This window comes from Salmo salar, unplaced genomic scaffold, assembly GCF_905237065.1.
Source record: "Salmo salar unplaced genomic scaffold, Ssal_v3.1, whole genome shotgun sequence".
Taxonomy (NCBI): domain Eukaryota; kingdom Metazoa; phylum Chordata; class Actinopteri; order Salmoniformes; family Salmonidae; genus Salmo; species Salmo salar.
In genome coordinates this window covers 1-16,117 of record NW_025549512.1, presented here as the reverse complement: position 1 = coordinate 16,117, position 16,117 = coordinate 1, and the positions used below count along the sequence as shown (strand labels likewise).

The 16,117-nt window shown below is 41.1% G+C and overlaps 16 non-coding genes across 16 annotated transcripts; 8 read left to right on the top strand and 8 right to left on the bottom strand.

The window, feature by feature from the left end:
• Nucleotides 1–2,732: 2,732 nt before the first annotated feature.
• Nucleotides 2,733–2,804, top strand: trnap-ugg (transfer RNA proline (anticodon UGG)). Its single transcript has one exon. It is a non-coding gene; the product is annotated as a tRNA-Pro (tRNA).
• A 262-nt stretch (nucleotides 2,805–3,066) lies between these two features.
• On the bottom strand, nucleotides 3,067–3,138 carry trnag-ucc (transfer RNA glycine (anticodon UCC)). Its single transcript has one exon. It is a non-coding gene; the product is annotated as a tRNA-Gly (tRNA).
• Nucleotides 3,139–4,131: 993 nt separating this feature from the next.
• trnap-ugg (transfer RNA proline (anticodon UGG)) lies at nucleotides 4,132–4,203 on the top strand. The gene has a single exon. It is a non-coding gene; the product is annotated as a tRNA-Pro (tRNA).
• Nucleotides 4,204–4,476: 273 nt separating this feature from the next.
• Nucleotides 4,477–4,548, bottom strand: trnag-ucc (transfer RNA glycine (anticodon UCC)). The gene has a single exon. It is a non-coding gene; the product is annotated as a tRNA-Gly (tRNA).
• A 993-nt stretch (nucleotides 4,549–5,541) lies between these two features.
• On the top strand, nucleotides 5,542–5,613 carry trnap-ugg (transfer RNA proline (anticodon UGG)). The gene has a single exon. It is a non-coding gene; the product is annotated as a tRNA-Pro (tRNA).
• A 261-nt stretch (nucleotides 5,614–5,874) lies between these two features.
• Nucleotides 5,875–5,946, bottom strand: trnag-ucc (transfer RNA glycine (anticodon UCC)). Its single transcript has one exon. It is a non-coding gene; the product is annotated as a tRNA-Gly (tRNA).
• A 991-nt stretch (nucleotides 5,947–6,937) lies between these two features.
• trnap-ugg (transfer RNA proline (anticodon UGG)) lies at nucleotides 6,938–7,009 on the top strand. Its single transcript has one exon. It is a non-coding gene; the product is annotated as a tRNA-Pro (tRNA).
• Nucleotides 7,010–7,273: 264 nt separating this feature from the next.
• On the bottom strand, nucleotides 7,274–7,345 carry trnag-ucc (transfer RNA glycine (anticodon UCC)). The gene has a single exon. It is a non-coding gene; the product is annotated as a tRNA-Gly (tRNA).
• Nucleotides 7,346–8,338: 993 nt separating this feature from the next.
• trnap-ugg (transfer RNA proline (anticodon UGG)) lies at nucleotides 8,339–8,410 on the top strand. Its single transcript has one exon. It is a non-coding gene; the product is annotated as a tRNA-Pro (tRNA).
• Nucleotides 8,411–8,672: 262 nt separating this feature from the next.
• trnag-ucc (transfer RNA glycine (anticodon UCC)) lies at nucleotides 8,673–8,744 on the bottom strand. Its single transcript has one exon. It is a non-coding gene; the product is annotated as a tRNA-Gly (tRNA).
• Nucleotides 8,745–9,737: 993 nt separating this feature from the next.
• trnap-ugg (transfer RNA proline (anticodon UGG)) lies at nucleotides 9,738–9,809 on the top strand. The gene has a single exon. It is a non-coding gene; the product is annotated as a tRNA-Pro (tRNA).
• Nucleotides 9,810–10,070: 261 nt separating this feature from the next.
• Nucleotides 10,071–10,142, bottom strand: trnag-ucc (transfer RNA glycine (anticodon UCC)). The gene has a single exon. It is a non-coding gene; the product is annotated as a tRNA-Gly (tRNA).
• Nucleotides 10,143–11,134: 992 nt separating this feature from the next.
• Nucleotides 11,135–11,206, top strand: trnap-ugg (transfer RNA proline (anticodon UGG)). The gene has a single exon. It is a non-coding gene; the product is annotated as a tRNA-Pro (tRNA).
• Nucleotides 11,207–11,469: 263 nt separating this feature from the next.
• On the bottom strand, nucleotides 11,470–11,541 carry trnag-ucc (transfer RNA glycine (anticodon UCC)). The gene has a single exon. It is a non-coding gene; the product is annotated as a tRNA-Gly (tRNA).
• A 2,428-nt stretch (nucleotides 11,542–13,969) lies between these two features.
• trnap-ugg (transfer RNA proline (anticodon UGG)) lies at nucleotides 13,970–14,041 on the top strand. The gene has a single exon. It is a non-coding gene; the product is annotated as a tRNA-Pro (tRNA).
• Nucleotides 14,042–14,308: 267 nt separating this feature from the next.
• On the bottom strand, nucleotides 14,309–14,380 carry trnag-ucc (transfer RNA glycine (anticodon UCC)). The gene has a single exon. It is a non-coding gene; the product is annotated as a tRNA-Gly (tRNA).
• Between the last annotated feature and the right edge of the window lie 1,737 nt (nucleotides 14,381–16,117).

The following is a 16,117-nucleotide window of genomic DNA, read 5'->3' as shown; positions in this document are numbered from 1 at the left end:
GGTTCAAATCCCGGATCCCTTTTGCAGATCTTTATTAACCTGTTGGGTCTAGGGGCAGCATTTGCTCTATAAAATTACCATTTATCTTTACTATCCCCATTAATATCATTCTTATTTATATATAACACTCTAAAGTTTCCAAAACTGTTTGAATGGTGTCTGTGTATAACAAGAACTCATTTGGCAGGGGCCGAACCTGAGATCATTTTCTGACAGGAAGTGGATACCTGATGTGTTTATTGACTTTAAACCTCTCCCATTGGAAAACACAGGGGTTTAGGAATATTTTGGCACTTCCTATTGCTTCCACTAGATTCACCACTTTACAAAGTGTTTTGAGTCTTCTGGAGGAATCTGCCGAACAAGAGCCTGGAACGTATCCCATTAGACACCTGGCGCTACTTCGTGTTGGGTACCCTCGTTCCATACGTTATAAAAGGCTATGCTTCGTCCGCCTGAATATTATTCATGTTCTGGTTAAAAAGGCCCTAATGATTTTGCTATACAACGTTTGACATGTTTGATCACGAAATATATTTTTCCCCTCGTTCATGACGAAGTCCGCTGGCTTACATCATGTGCTAACGAGACGGAGATTTTGGACATAAATGATGAGCTTTTTGAACAAAACTACATTCGTTATGGACCTGTGATACCTGGAAGTGACATCTGATGAAGAGAATCAAAGGTAATGGATTATTTACATAGTATTTTCGATTTTAGATCTCCCAACATGACCGTCTAGTCTGTATCCGCAGCGTATTTTTCTGGGCACAGTGCTCAGATTATTGCAAAGTGTGATTTCCCAGTAAGGTTATTTTTAAATCTGGCATGTTGATTGCGTTCAAAGATGTAAATCTATAATTCTTTAAATGACAATATAATATTTTACCAATGTTTTCTAATTTTAATTATTTAATTTGTGGCGCTGACTTGACTGCCGGTTATTGGAGAAACGATTTCCTCAACATCAATGCCATAGTAAAACGCTGTTTTTGTATATAAATATGAACTTGATAGAACTAAAAATGCATGCATTGTCTAACATAATGTCCTAGGAGTGTCATCTGATGGAGATTGTAAAAGGTTAGTGTATCATTTTAGCTGGTTTTATGGTTTTGGTGACCCTGTCTTTGACTTGACAAAACATTACACACAACTCTTGTAAATGTACTGTCCTAACATACTCTAAATTTATGCTTTCGCCGTAAAACCTTTTTGAAATCGTAAAACGTGGTTAGATTAAGGAGATGTTTATCTTTCAAATGGTGTAACATAGTTGTATTTTTGAAAAATTTGAATTTTGACATTTATTTGGATTCAAATTTGCCGCTCTTGAAAATGCACCTGCTGTTGATGGAGTTGCACCACGAGGTGTGCACGTTAGCGTCCCACCTAGCCCCAAGAGGTTTAACAAGCTCAGACAGGCAGATCTCTGGCCACTGGTTGCAAACAGCCACCTCTTGGGCGCAGGACGAGGTGGCTGAATGGTTTAGGCGATGGACTGCTTCTATTGTGATATTCACTAGTTGGCTCAATATCGCACTTCATTTAGAAAACCTGCAAAAACTAAGAGCAAATCTGACTTCCACTAACAAGGACATTGATTCCAATGTAATACACTTGAAATGACACCCAGCCCCTAAACCTAGTGAATATCTCATGCTCTTCATTGGCTGGGAATCGAACCCTGGTCAACTGCTTGGAAGGCAGCTATGCTCACCACTATACCACCAATGCTATGTGAAGCTCTTAAGCAACATGGAGACATCGATTCATATCCTGACCGTCATTTTTGTGGAAAGTGAAAATTCTTTGACCAAACGGATCGTTGGTATAGTTGTACTATTATGGCTTAGGGTGCGAGAGGTCCCTGGTTAAAAAATCTATCATTTTAATCAGTACCTGTTACCTTCAGATTAGTCCCGTGACACTTGTGGAAAACGTAGGGCAAAACGGAGAACATTGTGACAAGTGGGGTCACATTAGTTTGTAGCCCAAAGATTTTGGATTCTACAAACAGATGTTTGCACATAGAGGGTTCCGACTTCAGACGAGTCCCCTGACACTTGTGGGGGACGTAGAGACAAATTGAGAACACCACCGTGTTCGTGAGGGTCTCCCCTTTCCAGGGAGTGGTCATACGATGTTGTAGGTCAAACGGTTCAGATGCTACAGATGTTTTTGTGAGAATACCGATTATTGGTATGTCTCATGGTTTGACAAACACCGCTCTAGCTCCACCACCATTTATTGCAGATGTGGAGTTGTAACATAAACAGTTACGGAGGCTTGAGACAGATACGACGCGTTTCAATCTCTCTAGTTGAAAACTGATCGATTTGAATGGGTATTTTTTACGTTCGTTTACTTTGATTCACGTACTGATGCATCAATCGACTCAAAATAAATGAGCTCCATTCTTTTTAAGTTTTATTTTTTCATTTTCTCTTTTAAAATATTAATTGACCTCATTTTGCTCAATATTCATTTGTCAACACTCATCATCAGTTTGCTGTCGCGGCTTAAGAAGACAGAATGTGAAAGACACAGCAGATGAAATACAAAAGATTTGAACTGAAGCCTGGTCAACAGTTTGGAAGACTGCTATGCTCACAAGTATAGCACAAACACTCACATGAGGTTCAATCTTTCCAAGCACCATGGACAAGAACAATTGATATCCTCATTGTAATTGCCGCAGAAAGCAAAACAATTTTATTCTTGTCTAAGGCTCGTTGGTCTAGGGGTATGATTCTCGCTTTGGGTGCGAGAGGTCCCGGGTTCAAATCCCGGATGAACCCTTTTGCAGATCTTTTAACAAGCTCAGACAGGCAGATCTCTGGCCACTGGTTGCAAACAGCCACCTCTTGGGCGCAGGACGAGGTGGCTGAATGGTTTAGGCGATGGACCTCGATATTCACTAGTTGGCTCAATATCGCACTTCATTTAGAAAACCTGCAAAAACTAAGAGCAAATCTGACTTCCACTAACAAGGACATTGATTCCAATGTAATACACTTGAAATGACACCCAGCCCCTAAACCTAGTGAATATCTCATGCTCTGCATTGGCTGGGAATCGAACCCTGGTCAACTGCTTGGAAGGCAGCTATGCTCACCACTATACCACCAATGCTATGTGAAGCTCTTAAGCAACATGGAGACATCGATTCATATCCTGACCGTCATTTTTGTGGAAAGTGAAAATTCTTTGACCAAACGGATCGTTGGTATAGTTGTACTATTATGGCTTAGGGTGCGAGAGGTCCCTGGTTAAAAAATCTATCATTTTAATCAGTACCTGTTACCTTCAGATTAGTCCCGTGACACTTGTGGAAAACGTAGGGCAAAACGGAGAACATTGTGACAAGTGGGGTCACATTAGTTTGTAGCCCAAAGATTTTGGATTCTACAAACAGATGTTTGCACATAGAGGGTTCCGACTTCAGACGAGTCCCCTGACACTTGTGGGGGACGTAGAGACAAATTGAGAACACCACCGTGTTCGTGAGGGTCTCCCCTTTCCAGGGAGTGGTCATACGATGTTGTAGGTCAAACGGTTCAGATGCTACAGATGTTTTTGTGAGAATACCGATTATTGGTATGTCTCATGGTTTGACAAACACCGCTCTAGCTCCACCACCATTTATTGCAGATGTGGAGTTGTAACATAAACAGTTACGGAGGCTTGAGACAGATACGACGCGTTTCAATCTCTCTAGTTGAAAACTGATCGATTTGAATGGGTATTTTTTACGTTCGTTTACTTTGATTCACGTACTGATGCATCAATCGACTCAAAATAAATGAGCTCCATTCTTTTTTAAGTTTTATTTTTTCATTTTCTCTTTTAAAATATTAATTGACCTCATTTTGCTCAATATTCATTTGTCAACACTCATCATCAGTTTGCTGTCGCGGCTTAAGAAGACAGAATGTGAAAGACACAGCAGATGAAATACAAAAGATTTGAACTGAAGCCTGGTCAACAGTTTGGAAGACTGCTATGCTCACAAGTATAGCACAAACACTCACATGAGGTTCAATCTTTCCAAGCACCATGGACAAGAACAATTGATATCCTCATTGTAATTGCCGCAGAAAGCAAAACAATTTTATTCTTGTCTAAGGCTCGTTGGTCTAGGGGTATGATTCTCGCTTTGGGTGCGAGAGGTCCCGGGTTCAAATCCCGGATGAACCCTTTTGCAGATCTTTTAACAAGCTCAGACAGGCAGATCTCTGGCCACTGGTTGCAAACAGCCACCTCTTGGGCGCAGGACGAGGTGGCTGAATGGTTTAGGCGATGGACTGCTTATCTATTGTGATATTCACTAGTTGGCTCAATATCGCACTTCATTTAGAAAACCTGCAAAAACTAAGAGCAAATCTGACTTCCACTAACAAGGACATTGATTCCAATGTAATACACTTGAAATGACACCCAGCTCCTAAACCTAGTGAATATCTCATGCTCTGCATTGGCTGGGAATCGAACCCTGGTCAACTGCTTGGAAGGCAGCTATGCTCACCACTATACCACCAATGCTATGTGAAGCTCTTAAGCAACATGGAGACATCGATTCATATCCTGACCGTCATTTTTGTGGAAAGTGAAAATTCTTTGACCAAACGGATCGTTGGTATAGTTGTACTATTATGGCTTAGGGTGCGAGAGGTCCCTGGTTAAAAAATCTATCATTTTAATCAGTACCTGTTACCTTCAGATTAGTCCCGTGACACTTGTGGAAAACGTAGGGCAAAACGGAGAACATTGTGACAAGTGGGGTCACATTAGTTTGTAGCCCAAAGATTTTGGATTCTACAAACAGATGTTTGCACATAGAGGGTTCCGACTTCAGACGAGTCCCCTGACACTTGTGGGGGACGTAGAGACAAATTGAGAACACCACCGTGTTCGTGAGGGTCTCCCCTTTCCAGGGAGTGGTCATACGATGTTGTAGGTCAAACGGTTCAGATGCTACAGATGTTTTTGTGAGAATACCGATTATTGGTATGTCTCATGGTTTGACAAACACCGCTCTAGCTCCACCACCATTTATTGCAGATGTGGAGTTGTAACATAAACAGTTACGGAGGCTTGAGACAGATACGACGCGTTTCAATCTCTCTAGTTGAAAACTGATCGATTTGAATGGGTATTTTTTACGTTCGTTTACTTTGATTCACGTACTGATGCATCAATCGACTCAAAATAAATGAGCTCCATTCTTTTTTAAGTTTTATTTTTTCATTTTCTCTTTTAAAATATTAATTGACCTCATTTTGCTCAATATTCATTTGTCAACACTCATCATCAGTTTGCTGTCGCGGCTTAAGAAGACAGAATGTGAAAGACACAGCAGATGAAATACAAAAGATTTGAACTGAAGCCTGGTCAACAGTTTGGAAGACTGCTATGCTCACAAGTATAGCACAAACACTCACATGAGGTTCAATCTTTCCAAGCACCATGGACAAGAACAATTGATATCCTCATTGTAATTGCCGCAGAAAGCAAAACAATTTTATTCTTGTCTAAGGCTCGTTGGTCTAGGGGTATGATTCTCGCTTTGGGTGCGAGAGGTCCCGGGTTCAAATCCCGGATGAACCCTTTTGCAGATCTTTTAACAAGCTCAGACAGGCAGATCTCTGGCCACTGGTTGCAAACAGCCACCTCTTGGGCGCAGGACGAGGTGGCTGAATGGTTTAGGCGATGGACCTGATATTCACTAGTTGGCTCAATATCGCACTTCATTTAGAAAACCTGCAAAAACTAAGAGCAAATCTGACTTCCACTAACAAGGACATTGATTCCAATGTAATACACTTGAAATGACACCCAGCCCCTAAACCTAGTGAATATCTCATGCTCTGCATTGGCTGGGAATCGAACCCTGGTCAACTGCTTGGAAGGCAGCTATGCTCACCACTATACCACCAATGCTATGTGAAGCTCTTAAGCAACATGGAGACATCGATTCATATCCTGACCGTCATTTTTGTGGAAAGTGAAAATTCTTTGACCAAACGGATCGTTGGTATAGTTGTACTATTATGGCTTAGGGTGCGAGAGGTCCCTGGTTAAAAAATCTATCATTTTAATCAGTACCTGTTACCTTCAGATTAGTCCCGTGACACTTGTGGAAAACGTAGGGCAAAACGGAGAACATTGTGACAAGTGGGGTCACATTAGTTTGTAGCCCAAAGATTTTGGATTCTACAAACAGATGTTTGCACATAGAGGGTTCCGACTTCAGACGAGTCCCCTGACACTTGTGGGGGACGTAGAGACAAATTGAGAACACCACCGTGTTCGTGAGGGTCTCCCCTTTCCAGGGAGTGGTCATACGATGTTGTAGGTCAAACGGTTCAGATGCTACAGATGTTTTTGTGAGAATACCGATTATTGGTATGTCTCATGGTTTGACAAACACCGCTCTAGCTCCACCACCATTTATTGCAGATGTGGAGTTGTAACATAAACAGTTACGGAGGCTTGAGACAGATACGACGCGTTTCAATCTCTCTAGTTGAAAACTGATCGATTTGAATGGGTATTTTTTACGTTCGTTTACTTTGATTCACGTACTGATGCATCAATCGACTCAAAATAAATGAGCTCCATTCTTTTTAAGTTTTATTTTTCATTTTCTCTTTTAAAATATTAATTGACCTCATTTTGCTCAATATTCATTTGTCAACACTCATCATCAGTTTGCTGTCGCGGCTTAAGAAGACAGAATGTGAAAGACACAGCAGATGAAATACAAAAGATTTGAACTGAAGCCTGGTCAACAGTTTGGAAGACTGCTATGCTCACAAGTATAGCACAAACACTCACATGAGGTTCAATCTTTCCAAGCACCATGGACAAGAACAATTGATATCCTCATTGTAATTGCCGCAGAAAGCAAAACAATTTTATTCTTGTCTAAGGCTCGTTGGTCTAGGGGTATGATTCTCGCTTTGGGTGCGAGAGGTCCCGGGTTCAAATCCCGGATGAACCCTTTTGCAGATCTTTTAACAAGCTCAGACAGGCAGATCTCTGGCCACTGGTTGCAAACAGCCACCTCTTGGGCGCAGGACGAGGTGGCTGAATGGTTTAGGCGATGGACCTTCTGATATTCACTAGTTGGCTCAATATCGCACTTCATTTAGAAAACCTGCAAAAACTAAGAGCAAATCTGACTTCCACTAACAAGGACATTGATTCCAATGTAATACACTTGAAATGACACCCAGCCCCTAAACCTAGTGAATATCTCATGCTCTGCATTGGCTGGGAATCGAACCCTGGTCAACTGCTTGGAAGGCAGCTATGCTCACCACTATACCACCAATGCTATGTGAAGCTCTTAAGCAACATGGAGACATCGATTCATATCCTGACCGTCATTTTTGTGGAAAGTGAAAATTCTTTGACCAAACGGATCGTTGGTATAGTTGTACTATTATGGCTTAGGGTGCGAGAGGTCCCTGGTTAAAAAATCTATCATTTTAATCAGTACCTGTTACCTTCAGATTAGTCCCGTGACACTTGTGGAAAACGTAGGGCAAAACGGAGAACATTGTGACAAGTGGGGTCACATTAGTTTGTAGCCCAAAGATTTTGGATTCTACAAACAGATGTTTGCACATAGAGGGTTCCGACTTCAGACGAGTCCCCTGACACTTGTGGGGGACGTAGAGACAAATTGAGAACACCACCGTGTTCGTGAGGGTCTCCCCTTTCCAGGGAGTGGTCATACGATGTTGTAGGTCAAACGGTTCAGATGCTACAGATGTTTTTGTGAGAATACCGATTATTGGTATGTCTCATGGTTTGACAAACACCGCTCTAGCTCCACCACCATTTATTGCAGATGTGGAGTTGTAACATAAACAGTTACGGAGGCTTGAGACAGATACGACGCGTTTCAATCTCTCTAGTTGAAAACTGATCGATTTGAATGGGTATTTTTTACGTTCGTTTACTTTGATTCACGTACTGATGCATCAATCGACTCAAAATAAATGAGCTCCATTCTTTTTTAAGTTTTATTTTTTCATTTTCTCTTTTAAAATATTAATTGACCTCATTTTGCTCAATATTCATTTGTCAACACTCATCATCAGTTTGCTGTCGCGGCTTAAGAAGACAGAATGTGAAAGACACAGCAGATGAAATACAAAAGATTTGAACTGAAGCCTGGTCAACAGTTTGGAAGACTGCTATGCTCACAAGTATAGCACAAACACTCACATGAGGTTCAATCTTTCCAAGCACCATGGACAAGAACAATTGATATCCTCATTGTAATTGCCGCAGAAAGCAAAACAATTTTATTCTTGTCTAAGGCTCGTTGGTCTAGGGGTATGATTCTCGCTTTGGGTGCGAGAGGTCCCGGGTTCAAATCCCGGATGAACCCTTTTGCAGATCTTTTAACAAGCTCAGACAGGCAGATCTCTGGCCACTGGTTGCAAACAGCCACCTCTTGGGCGCAGGACGAGGTGGCTGAATGGTTTAGGCGATGGACCCTGATATTCACTAGTTGGCTCAATATCGCACTTCATTTAGAAAACCTGCAAAAACTAAGAGCAAATCTGACTTCCACTAACAAGGACATTGATTCCAATGTAATACACTTGAAATGACACCCAGCCCCTAAACCTAGTGAATATCTCATGCTCTGCATTGGCTGGGAATCGAACCCTGGTCAACTGCTTGGAAGGCAGCTATGCTCACCACTATACCACCAATGCTATGTGAAGCTCTTAAGCAACATGGAGACATCGATTCATATCCTGACCGTCATTTTTGTGGAAAGTGAAAATTCTTTGACCAAACGGATCGTTGGTATAGTTGTACTATTATGGCTTAGGGTGCGAGAGGTCCCTGGTTAAAAAATCTATCATTTTAATCAGTACCTGTTACCTTCAGATTAGTCCCGTGACACTTGTGGAAAACGTAGGGCAAAACGGAGAACATTGTGACAAGTGGGGTCACATTAGTTTGTAGCCCAAAGATTTTGGATTCTACAAACAGATGTTTGCACATAGAGGGTTCCGACTTCAGACGAGTCCCCTGACACTTGTGGGGGACGTAGAGACAAATTGAGAACACCACCGTGTTCGTGAGGGTCTCCCCTTTCCAGGGAGTGGTCATACGATGTTGTAGGTCAAACGGTTCAGATGCTACAGATGTTTTTGTGAGAATACCGATTATTGGTATGTCTCATGGTTTGACAAACACCGCTCTAGCTCCACCACCATTTATTGCAGATGTGGAGTTGTAACATAAACAGTTACGGAGGCTTGAGACAGATACGACGCGTTTCAATCTCTCTAGTTGAAAACTGATCGATTTGAATGGGTATTTTTTACGTTCGTTTACTTTGATTCACGTACTGATGCATCAATCGACTCAAAATAAATGAGCTCCATTCTTTTTTAAGTTTTATTTTTTCATTTTCTCTTTTAAAATATTAATTGACCTCATTTTGCTCAATATTCATTTGTCAACACTCATCATCAGTTTGCTGTCGCGGCTTAAGAAGACAGAATGTGAAAGACACAGCAGATGAAATACAAAAGATTTGAACTGAAGCCTGGTCAACAGTTTGGAAGACTGCTATGCTCACAAGTATAGCACAAACACTCACATGAGGTTCAATCTTTCCAAGCACCATGGACAAGAACAATTGATATCCTCATTGTAATTGCCGCAGAAAGCAAAACAATTTTATTCTTGTCTAAGGCTCGTTGGTCTAGGGGTATGATTCTCGCTTTGGGTGCGAGAGGTCCCGGGTTCAAATCCCGGATGAACCCTTTTGCAGATCTTTTAACAAGCTCAGACAGGCAGATCTCTGGCCACTGGTTGCAAACAGCCACCTCTTGGGCGCAGGACGAGGTGGCTGAATGGTTTAGGCGATGGACCTGATATTCACTAGTTGGCTCAATATCGCACTTCATTTAGAAAACCTGCAAAAACTAAGAGCAAATCTGACTTCCACTAACAAGGACATTGATTCCAATGTAATACACTTGAAATGACACCCAGCCCCTAAACCTAGTGAATATCTCATGCTCTGCATTGGCTGGGAATCGAACCCTGGTCAACTGCTTGGAAGGCAGCTATGCTCACCACTATACCACCAATGCTATGTGAAGCTCTTAAGCAACATGGAGACATCGATTCATATCCTGACCGTCATTTTTGTGGAAAGTGAAAATTCTTTGACCAAACGGATCGTTGGTATAGTTGTACTATTATGGCTTAGGGTGCGAGAGGTCCCTGGTTAAAAAATCTATCATTTTAATCAGTACCTGTTACCTTCAGATTAGTCCCGTGACACTTGTGGAAAACGTAGGGCAAAACGGAGAACATTGTGACAAGTGGGGTCACATTAGTTTGTAGCCCAAAGATTTTGGATTCTACAAACAGATGTTTGCACATAGAGGGTTCCGACTTCAGACGAGTCCCCTGACACTTGTGGGGGACGTAGAGACAAATTGAGAACACCACCGTGTTCGTGAGGGTCTCCCCTTTCCAGGGAGTGGTCATACGATGTTGTAGGTCAAACGGTTCAGATGCTACAAATGTTTTTGTGAGAATACCGATTATTGGTATGTCTCATGGTTTGACAAACACCGCTCTAGCTCCACCACCATTTATTGCAGATGTGGAGTTGTAACATAAACAGTTACGGAGGCTTGAGACAGATACGACGCGTTTCAATCTCTCTAGTTGAAAACTGATCGATTTGAATGGGTATTTTTTACGTTCGTTTACTTTGATTCACGTACTGATGCATCAATCGACTCAAAATAAATGAGCTCCATTCTTTTTAAGTTTTATTTTTTCATTTTCTCTTTTAAAATATTAATTGACCTCATTTTGCTCAATATTCATTTGTCAACACTCATCATCAGTTTGCTGTCGCGGCTTAAGAAGACAGAATGTGAAAGACACAGCAGATGAAATACAAAAGATTTGAACTGAAGCCTGGTCAACAGTTTGGAAGACTGCTATGCTCACAAGTATAGCACAAACACTCACATGAGGTTCAATCTTTCCAAGCACCATGGACAAGAACAATTGATATCCTCATTGTAATTGCCGCAGAAAGCAAAACAATTTTATTCTTGTCTAAGGCTCGTTGGTCTAGGGGTATGATTCTCGCTTTGGGTGCGAGAGGTCCCGGGTTCAAATCCCGGATGAACCCTTTTGCAGATCTTTTAACAAGCTCAGACAGGCAGATCTCTGGCCACTGGTTGCAAACAGCCACCTCTTGGGCGCAGGACGAGGTGGCTGAATGGTTTAGGCGATGGACGCTCGATATTCACTAGTTGGCTCAATATCGCACTTCATTTAGAAAACCTGCAAAAACTAAGAGCAAATCTGACTTCCACTAACAAGGACATTGATTCCAATGTAATACACTTGAAATGACACCCAGCCCCTAAACCTAGTGAATATCTCATGCTCTGCATTGGCTGGGAATCGAACCCTGGTCAACTGCTTGGAAGGCAGCTATGCTCACCACTATACCACCAATGCTATGTGAAGCTCTTAAGCAACATGGAGACATCGATTCATATCCTGACCGTCATTTTTGTGGAAAGTGAAAATTCTTTGACCAAACGGATCGTTGGTATAGTTGTACTATTATGGCTTAGGGTGCGAGAGGTCCCTGGTTAAAAAATCTATCATTTTAATCAGTACCTGTTACCTTCAGATTAGTCCCGTGACACTTGTGGAAAACGTAGGGCAAAACGGAGAACATTGTGACAAGTGGGGTCACATTAGTTTGTAGCCCAAAGATTTTGGATTCTACAAACAGATGTTTGCACATAGAGGGTTCCGACTTCAGACGAGTCCCCTGACACTTGTGGGGGACGTAGAGACAAATTGAGAACACCACCGTGTTCGTGAGGGTCTCCCCTTTCCAGGGAGTGGTCATACGATGTTGTAGGTCAAACGGTTCAGATGCTACAGATGTTTTTGTGAGAATACCGATTATTGGTATGTCTCATGGTTTGACAAACACCGCTCTAGCTCCACCACCATTTATTGCAGATGTGGAGTTGTAACATAAACAGTTACGGAGGCTTGAGACAGATACGACGCGTTTCAATCTCTCTAGTTGAAAACTGATCGATTTGAATGGGTATTTTTTACGTTCGTTTACTTTGATTCACGTACTGATGCATCAATCGACTCAAAATAAATGAGCTCCATTCTTTTTAAGTTTTATTTTTTCATTTTCTCTTTTAAAATATTAATTGACCTCATTTTGCTCAATATTCATTTGTCAACACTCATCATCAGTTTGCTGTCGCGGCTTAACCTCTATGGGCTAGGTGGGACGCTAGCGTGCCACCCGTGGTGCACTCCATCAACAGCAGGTGCATTTCAAGACCGGCAAATTTGAATCCAAATAAATGTCAAAATTCAAATTTTTCAAACATACAACTATTTTACACCCTTTGAAAGATAAACATCTCCTTAATCTAACCACGTTTTACGATTTCAAAAAGGTTTTACGGCGAAAGCATAAATTTAGAGTATGTTAGGACAGTACATTTACAAGAGTTGTGTGTAATGTTTTGTCAAGTCAAAGACAGGGTCACCAAAACCATAAAACCAGCTAAAATGATGCACTAACCTTTTACAATCTCCATCAGATGACACTCCTAGGACATTATGTTACACAATGCATGCATTTTTAGTTCTATCAAGTTCATATTTATATCCAAAAACAGCGTTTTACTATGGCATTGATGTTGAGGAAATCGTTTCCCTCCAATAACCGGCAGTCAAGTCAGCGTCACAAATTAAATAATTAAAATTAGAAAACATTGGTAAAATATTATATTGTCATTTAAAGAATTATAGATTTACATCTCTTGAACGCAATCAACTTGCCAGATTTAAAAATAACCTTACTGGGAAATCACACTTTGCAATAATCTGAGCACTGCGCCCAGAAAAATACGCGTTGCGATACAGACTAGACGTCATGTTGGGGAGATCTAAAATCGAAAATACTATGTAAATAATCCATTACCTTTGATTCTCTTCATCAGATGTCACTTCCAGGTATCACAGGTCCATAACGAATGTAGTTTTGTTCAAAAAAGCTCATCATTTATGTCCAAAAATCTCCGTCTTGTTAGCACATGATCTAAGCCAGCCGGACTTCTCGTCATGAACGAGGGGAAAAAATATATTTACGTTCGTTCAAACATGTCAAACGTTGTATAGCATAAATCATTAGGGCCTTTTTAACCAGAACATGAATAATATTCAAGGTGGACGAATGCATACTCTTTTATAGCGTATTGGAACGAGGGTACCCAACATGAACTCGCGCGCCAGGTGTCTAATGGGACATCATCGTTCCATGGCTCTTGTTCGGTCAGATCTCCCTCCAGAAGACTCAAAACACTTTGTAAAGGCTGGTGACATCTAGTGGAAGCAATAGGAAGTGCCAAAATATTCCTCAGCCCCTGTGTTTTTCAATGGGATAGGTTTAAAGGTAATACAACACATCAGGTTTCAACTTCCTGTCAGAAAATGTCTCAGGGTTTTGCCTGCCAAATGAGTTCTGTTATACTCACAGACACCATTCAAACAGTTTTAGAAACTTTAGAGTGTTTTCTATCCATATATAATAAGTATATGCATATTCTAGTTACTGGGTAGGATTAGTAACCAGATTAAATCGGGTACATTTTTTTATCCAGACGTGCAAATGCTGCCCCCTAGCCCTAACAGGTTAAGAAGACAGAATGTGAAAGACACAGCAGATGAAATACAAAAGATTTGAACTGAAGCCTGGTCAACAGTTTGGAAGACTGCTATGCTCACAAGTATAGCACAAACACTCACATGAGGTTCAATCTTTCCAAGCACCATGGACAAGAACAATTGATATCCTCATTGTAATTGCCGCAGAAAGCAAAACAATTTTATTCTTGTCTAAGGCTCGTTGGTCTAGGGGTATGATTCTCGCTTTGGGTGCGAGAGGTCCCGGGTTCAAATCGCGGATGAGCCCTTTTGCAGATCTTTTAACAAGCTCAGACAGGCAGATCTCTGGCCACTGGTTGCAAACAGCCACCTCTTGGGCGCAGGACGAGGTGGCTGAATGGTTTAGGCGATGGACTGCGTATCTATTGTGATATTCACTAGTTGGCTCAATATCGCACTTCATTTAGAAAACCTGCAAAAACTAAGAGCAAATCTGACTTCCACGGACATTGATTCCAATGTAATACACTTGAAATGACACCCAGCCCCTAAACCTAGTGAATATCTCATGCTCTGCATTGGCTGGGAATCGAACCCTGGTCAACTGCTTGGAAGGCAGCTATGCTCACCACTATACCACCAATGCTATGTGAAGCTCTTAACCTGTTGGGTCTAGGGGGGCAGCATTTGCACGTCTGGATAAAAAAAATGTACCCGATTTAATCTGGTTACTAATCCTACCCAGTAACTAGAATATGCATATACTTATTATATATGGATAGAAAACACTCTAAAGTTTCCAAAACTGTTTGAATGGTGTCTGTGAGTATAACAGAACTCATTTGGCAGGCAAAACCCTGAGACATTTTCTGACAGGAAGTGGATACCTGATGTGTTGTATTGACTTTAAACCTCTCCCATTGAAAAACACAGGGGTTTAGGAATATTTTGGCACTTCCTATTGCTTCCACTAGATGTCACCAGCCTTTACAAAGTGTTTTGAGTCTTCTGGAGGAGATCTGACCGAACAAGAGCCATGGAACGGTGATGTCCCATTAGACACCTGGCGCGCTACTTCATGTTGGGTACCCTCGTTCCAATACGTTATAAAAGGCTATGCATTCGTCCACCTTGAATATTATTCATGTTCTGGTTAAAAAGGCCCTAATGATTTATGCTATACAACGCTTGACATGTTTTGAACGAACGAAATATATTTTTCCCCTCGTTCATGACGAGAAGTCCGGCTGGCTTACATCATGTGCTAACGAGACGGAGATTTTTGGACATAAATGATGAGCTTTTTTGAACAAAACTACATTCGTTATGGACCTGTGATACCTGGAAGTGACATCTGATGAAGAGAATCAAAGGTAATGGATTATTTACATAGTATTTTCGATTTTAGATCTCCCCAACATGACGTCTAGTCTGTATCCGCAACGCCGTATTTTTCTGGGCACAGTGCTCAGATTATTGCAAAGTGTGATTTCCAGTAAGGTTATTTTAAATCTGGCAAGTTGATTGCGTTCAAAGATGTAAATCTATAATTCTTTAAATGACAATATAATATTTTACCAATGTTTTCTAATTTTAATTATTTAATTTGGGCAGGCTGACTTGACTGCCGGTTATTGGAGGGAAACGATTTCATCAACATCAATGCCATAGTAAACGCTGTTTTTGTATATAAATATGAACTTGATAGAACTAAAATGCATGCATTGTCTAACATAATGTCCTAGGAGTGTCATCTGATGGAGATTGTAAAGGTTATGCATCATTTAGCTGGTTTTATGGTTTTGGTGACCCTGTCTTTGACTTGACAAAATACACACAACTCTTGTAAATGTACTGTCTAACATACTCTAATTTATGCTTTCATGCCGTAAAACCTTTTTAAATTAAACATTTATTGTTTTATCTTTCAAATGGTGTAACATGTTTATTTTTAATATTTGTTCTTTTTTGGATTCAAATTTGCCGTCTTGAAATGCCTGCTTTGATGGTGCTTTCTGTTACCTTCAGATTGTGTACACTTGTGGAGAAAACTAAGGGCAAAACGGAGAACATTGTGACAAGTGGGGTCACATTAGTTTGTAGCCCAAAGATTTTGGATTCTACAAACGATGTTTAGCACATAGAGGTTCCACTGAACTGAGTCCCCTACACTTGTGGGACTAGAGACAAATTGAAACACCACCGTGTTCGTGAGGGTCTCTCCCCTTTCCAGGGAGTGGTCATACGATGTTGTAGGTCAAACGTGTTCCAGATGCTACAGATGTTTTGTGAATACCGATTATTGGTATGTCTCATGGTTTGACAAACACCACGCTCAAGCTCCACCACCATTTATTGCAGATGTGGAGTTTGTAACATAAAC